The 6,927-nt window shown below is 41.0% G+C and overlaps 1 pseudogene; it reads right to left on the reverse strand.

Annotated features, from left to right (window-relative positions):
• Nucleotides 1-5,075: 5,075 nt before the first annotated feature.
• LOC109387123 (ribosomal protein L18-like) lies at nt 5,076-5,633 on the reverse strand (annotated as a pseudogene).
• Nucleotides 5,634-6,927: the final 1,294 nt, after the last annotated feature.

The following is a 6,927-nucleotide window of genomic DNA, read 5'->3' on the forward strand; positions in this document are numbered from 1 at the left end:
TCCTTGATACTTGACCACGTGGACGAACAGTGTCTCAGCAGCAGGATGTTATAATGATGAGCAACTTTGGGAAAAAAGTAAGATAGAAGGCAGAAGTAAAATGAAAAATAAATGTACAGGCAACCCCATATCTTGACCTCATACTATTAGATAACTGATATCAAATAGGCTTTCAAATTTATTTTATTTATTTTTTTACTTTTTTACTTCCTATTTTTTTAAAAAGATTTTATTGGGGAATTGGGGGAGGTAAACAGTGTTGGAGAATTGGGGAAGGGGACCAGCCAAGTTGTTGTTCTTCAATCTTCATTGTGGAGGGCGCCAGTTGTATCTGGCTGCCCATCAACAGCTCGTGGTATCTAAGCTCAAGGTGCTGCTGTGTTCAATCTGTTCAATCCTAGTTGCGGGTGGGCATAGCCACCATCCCATGTGGGAGTTGAACCAGCAGGCTTGTTGTTAAGAGTGCATGCCCTATCCACTGAGCCATCCGGGTGCAGCTCAGCTCAAGATGCCAAGTTCAGTCTTAGTTGCAGGTGGGCATAGCCCACCATTGAACAGGCAATCTTGTTGTTATACCAGCTAAGCCATCCTGCCACCTGTTGGCAGCTCAGGGACAGCTCAGCTCGGGAACAGCATCATTGGCCCATGTGGGAATCGAACTGGAGGCCCTGTTGCTCAGAGCTCACACTCTTAAGCCAACTCTTAACCAACTGAGCCACTCAGCCAGCCCATAGGCTTTCAATTTTAGATCAGGTATGACTTAGGGGGCAAGTTACTTATCTCTCTGTGATTTTGTATCCTGATCTTAGAATGGGATAATCTTACCTTGTAGAACTGTTGTGAAGACTCATTGAGATCATGAACATAAAGCTATTGCTAGTACAGTGCTCAGCAAATGCTCAATAAATGTTAGCTCTAATTATTATGATTGTGACGCTCCTTTCCTAACCCCTGACTGTAACCCTTACTGTTTACTTGCCACTCTGTAGGAGCTGGTAATGAGTGTGTGACACTGCATGGGTGAAAGGGAGAAGAGGAAGGGGGAAAACCAGGGTGTGGAAGTGAATAAACCACATTGGGATGGGGCTTGCAGCATTAAGGATTACAAGGAGATTTAACGAGCAACACACATTTAACCAAAAAGATTCTTTTTAACTCACGCTAGACTGATTTACGTTTTTATTTTATTTATTTTTGCACATCACATATCATAATTCTAAATACAGATTTCTCTGAAGGTGGTTAAGAACTTGCTTCTGATAATTACTGCTTGTGAATTCAAAAAGCACACGGCAGGTTGTAGTTACTCCTCTGTCGCTGACTACCAAGAATCCCACACACATCAAAGGAGGAGACGGCCTTTTGTCCCTTCCTGTCCAGTGTGGTCATCTGATCCTCGTATCCACTATGGGCACCAACCTTTAAATACTCAACGGGGCAGGGCCCATGGCCTCCTCTGTCCATATTTAAATACAGCATATGTATTTTTCTCTCTTAAAAACTTAACTGGAAACCAGTCGGCTTTACAAATAAGCAGTTAGCCTTAATGGTTTCCTATGAATACTCTCTATGCTGTATTTATAATCTATTTAAGCTCTCTAGTAACAGGGGAAATTCAAGGCTCATAAAATATGCTTACTTGCTTAAAACAAAATGCCACAATGCTATCTTCAAAGCCTCTGAGAGTCATTTGAAGCAAATGTGTCTAATTTGGTTATTCTTTGAACACCCTGAATTGAAATACTGTTTAGGAATCCCTAGTTTTAAGCCAATTTGGGCTTTTTGTTGCTGTTTTGTTGTTTCTTTCTTTCTTTCTTTCTTTCTTTTTTTTTTTCAACTACTGCAAGAGCGGTAGCAGGAGTGCTGACCTGGGAGTTGGAGCTGGGCTATAGAGCAAGGTTTGCTTCTAACTGTGATCTTGGGCACAGTTAGACTGGGCACAATCTCTTTCAGCCTCAGTCTTGTCATCTGTAAAGTGGGAGGTTGAACAGTTATCTTCCACAGGGCTGGCTTCAGAATTTGTGAAATGAAAACCTGAACCCCTTGTTCAAAAAGCAGGAAAAAAGTGCTGTTAAAGGTACTGTAACATGTTTTCCTTTCTTCCACAGTCTCTCGACTTGTCATGGTGTTTTTAATTTGCTATCTAATATCATTCTAAGTAAAGAAAGATTTAAATTATTTATATAAATTTTACCATTCATCTTAATATTGCACAATGTAAGCTTTAAATGCAAATGTAAGAGTGTTTAACTCATGGGGAATTGCTAAGATACAATTAGTATCCTGTAGCTCTTGCATGGATATGTATTTCATTCTTAAAATAGTAGAAACACTGCACACAACTAACTCAACTGTTTTTATTTCACTTCTGATATGTGTACATTCCATCAACACTCTCAGCCTTCAGGTTACTGATGAGTGAGGAAGGACTGAAAGGCAAAGGATCTAGAGATTGTTCTCCTTCCTTTTCTTTCTAGGTCATCATTTTCAGGGAGAAGTGGTTACAGAGAAGTAACATAAATCAGAAAAGATATATAGGACTTCTTGGTTGTTCCTATTTCTTAGAAGTCTATTGCATTCTTTCTGTGTTGGAAGCAAGTTCTGTTTCAAACATAAAGTGTGGCCTCTTGGGGGCTGTCATTCCCTTCCCACTGCCTACTTAGTTGTAGAAGTAACAACCCTTACCTCCCACTCCCTTTGAGCCTTGCTGAACTCTCACACATTGTGGGTCACCTGAATTCTGTGTTCACAGGACATCAGGAATAGTATGTGCTCTATGCAAATGAGGCAGCAAGGAATTCTGGACACACACATTGTATGTTATCTCTCCTGCTTCCACTCATGCTCCAATAGAATTTCAAGATAAACGGTAACCACACATTGTAGAACCCAAGGTGGGATCCTTCTGAATGCAGGGTTACATGGCTGCACAGGTGTCCTAGGTCCATGAAGCCTGCTTTGATCTTTAAATCTCTAGATCCCATATAATTACCTAGTTGTATCCTGACCTTATTCGTTCTTGGACATGTTTTATCTTTGTAGACAACTTTTTGGAGGAATTTCAATTAAAGAAATTACTGATCTGATCATGACATTGAAAAAATGGGCCTTAAACATAAAATACACTCACTGCAAATGAATGGTTTGATTATTTTTAGTAAATTTATGCAGTTGTGCACCCATTACCACAGTCCAGTTTTAGAACACTTCCATAACTCCCCCAAAGTTATCTTGTGCCCACTTGCAGTTAATTCCCATTCCCATCCCGCCCCAGACAGCATGCCGATCATAATGTGTTTATACAGCAACCGCTTTAGACAAAGCCAGCTATGGCATTTCTGGTTCTATGGGGCAAGTAGCGATTCAGACACAAGGGAAAATTCCAGGAACTTTGACTCCAGTAAGGATTCCCAAGGCATGGGAACTAGTTGGGAAAGGACTTAGACCACCACTGGCCCAAGAAAGTTCCTTTGGATGGATTTTTAAAGTGTGCCTCCTTCACACAGAGGCAGCCTCATGGCTTGGGGAGCAAAGCCTGGGCTGCGTTTCCTGCTGCAATTTTCCCCACCACCTCCCCTCACAGCCTGGGATCCCTTTGCCAGACACAATCTGTAGAAATGTACCCAGTGATCTTGGGAAAGGTACTGGTAGCAAGCGTGGGGAAAGATAGCTTAGATCCACCCTCTATATAAACTTAGGTAATGTATTAACTTCTCTGAGCCTCTCTTTCTACACCTACACAGTGAAGACAGTAGAATTTACCTTGCAGAATTGTGATGGGGTCACAGTGTGGCATGAGGAATAATGCATTTAAAGACTCCAAAATGTGCTCAGTGCTCCTAAAGGTTACTAATTGTTTTTATTGGCTGAAAGTGTCACAAGTGCTATTGTTTTCTGCACTGTATCCCAGTAACAGCAACACTCCAGGAGTGTCTGACTCTTTTAACTTTTTTTTTTTTTGTACTTTCCAAGTCCTTTACTGTACAATGTCATCTGTTTGGAGGTGGGACGCCAAAGGACCAACCATACAGAGCAAAATAGATAAACATGCCAGATTTTTCTCTTTTCCTTCTTAAATCAAGCATTTATAAACAAGAGAGCACACATTAATGACATAAAAATAGTTCTCAAATAGTAGAGTAAGTCATCATATTGTCATTAGCAGCAGCAAAGGAAAGAACGGGCGCCAAATGTTTTCAACTGAGTTCATTGACAGACTACAACTTCAACTTTATTTCCCGTTTCAGAACAAAAATAAACAGGTACACAGAATCTCTTTTTAAAAATTCACCCTTTGGGGAACTTTGTTGGAACACAGTTATTCCATGAGTCCTTCCTCTTTGCTTCCTTTTTTACTTTCATTTAGCCAAAAAGCTTTTAAAATGCAGGTAGGACTCTGCCAGTAGGTAGCTTTTTCACTCTGGCTAAGTCATTTGACTGATCTGGGTATCAATTTCCTCATTTATTATATGGAGACGATGGACTGCAGAGACTCTTAGGATGTCTTCTGGTTCTAAAATGCAGTGATCAGTGGAAGGAGGCAACACACTCATACAAAGAAAAGCCATTGTCTATTTAAATACAATTTCTTTTCATCATTTCTTTGTATTCCTTTCTCCCCAATCCCCCACCCCGCTGTGAGTATTCATAATTAAATTGGTAGGCATTGTAACTGACCGAATTCTAGCTGTGACCTCATAGCAGGAGGGAACATCCACATTTGGACTCTCCCCTTGCTAAGTCTTTGAAAATTGATGGGAAGTAACCTGCTGGCTCAATTTGGCTCCTGAGTATTCTCATGGAGTATGACAGCCTTGCTGTGAAGTGGAGAGGGGAGATGAGTTCACTGGGCAGAATCTGCATTGGACAGATGATGCTCCCACATACATCCCGACAGACGGAAGTGCTGTAATCATGCTTTATCTTTGACTCTGACTTATAAAGGCTCAATTAAATTTAGAACCTTTTCTGATTAAAAAAATAGTTAATGAAAGCTTTGCTGTTTGTTTGTTTGTTTGTTTGTTTGTTTTTTCTCAGCTTCCAAAAGATGTTTAATAACAATGCAGGATCTGGGGTTAGTTTTTGTAGCCGTGGCTGGCCCTTTGGCCTCTGGCACGCTCGAACTTCGGGCCCTTGGAGTGCCTGTAAGGTTTGGTGTGGCTGTGTGGCCCTGCCGAAATGCCTGTACACCTCTCAGCCCTTGCGAGGACCAGAGATCAGGACAGTGCCACAGCCTTTGGGAGAGTCCAGGGCCAGCTGGTCCAAGGTGAGGATCTTGACCCCCCGGCCTTGAGGATGTGGCTCCGGGCACCGCTGCTCACACAAAGTGCACACACCTTCAGTATGGGGATCTCCTGGATATGCACATCATCAGTTGTAGTCCCTACAACCCCAGTAGTTTTGTCCTCCTGGCCAGGAAGCTTCATCTTATGCATCATCTGGGAAAGGGACAAAGGTGGCCGGTTGGTGCGACTCATGAACAATTTATTCAGCACCACCTGGTTGAAGGTGGAGTTGGTTCCTCTGGCCAGAAACCTGTATAACTTGACCAACAGCCTCAGGTAGATGTCCTGGCTCCTGGGCTCCTTGAGACCAACCTTTCGGTGTTCGTTGTAACGGATGTCGACTCTCATGATGGCGCCTCCTGCTCCACCAGGTCTGGACAGGAAGCTTTGTTGTTTTTATGAATGACACCTCTGCCTTTCTTTTTATATTCAGAAGTGATTTTAAAAAGAAAGATGACTTGTTCCTACAGAAGTGAAAGAGACACTTAAAAGGATTTGAGTCCAATTCTTTCTTTTTAAAACTTTTTCTTATGGAATACACAAAAGCAGAGAGAACAACGTAAGGAAGTCTCATGTACCCATCACCCATATTTAAAGTTATCACTCTGGCCAATCTCGTTTCATCTGTAGTATCCTCACTATTTACCACCACCCCATAGATTATTTTGCAATAAATCCCAGACATCATATTATTTCATCTGTAATGCTTTAGTATATATCTTTAAAATGTACGTACCTTTTAATAAAGACACAACCAGAACATAATTATCATATCTTAAAAAGAACAATAATTCCTAATATCAGCAAGTTGTCAGGAGTCAAATTTTTCCAATTATCTAATTTTTTTTTCACAGTTAGCTTAGGATTCAAACAAGGTTCACACCAGGGGTCCCCAAAAATGTTTACACATGACTTGTATTCATCATTTGTTATCAGTATGTATTGAGTATTACAATTTTAATACAGTTTTTTTCCTTTCTTAAAATGTGTATACATTTTTTTGGCACCCTCTGTATATTGCCATTTGTAAATTTGTCTCATAAGTCTTTAATTGGTGGTTCTTAAAGTGTGGTCCCCTGTCCAGAAGCACCTGTATCACCAAGGATCTTTGTAGAAATGCAGCTTCTCTGGCATTAGCCAAGGCCTACGGACCCAGAAACTCTGGGGGCAGAACCCTACAAGCTGTCCTCCAGGTAATTTTGATATATAAGGTCGGACAATTAAGTTTGCAAACTTGTTGCACTGATGTTACTAACCTTTTTTGATGTCAGAGGGATTATTCATTATGAATTTGTACCAACTGGACAAACAGTTTACCGAGTTTACTATTTGGAAGTGCTGAAAAGGCCGCATGAAAAGTTAGATGACCTGAACTTTTCACCAACAATTCATGGCTCTTGCATCACGACAATGCACCAGCTCACACAGCACTGTCTGTGAAGGAGTTTTTAGCCAATAAACACATAACTGTACTGGAACACACCACCTACTCACCTGATCTGGCCCCCAATAACTTCTTTCTTTACCCAAAGGTAAAGGAAATATTGAAAGGAAAACATTTTGATGACATTCAGGATATCAAGGTAATACGACAGCTCTGATGGCCATCCAGAATAAGAGTTACAAAATTGTTTTGAAGGGT

The sequence above is a fragment of the Hipposideros armiger genome, unplaced genomic scaffold (assembly GCF_001890085.2).
Source record: "Hipposideros armiger isolate ML-2016 unplaced genomic scaffold, ASM189008v1 scaffold_148, whole genome shotgun sequence".
NCBI lineage: Eukaryota > Metazoa > Chordata > Mammalia > Chiroptera > Hipposideridae > Hipposideros > Hipposideros armiger.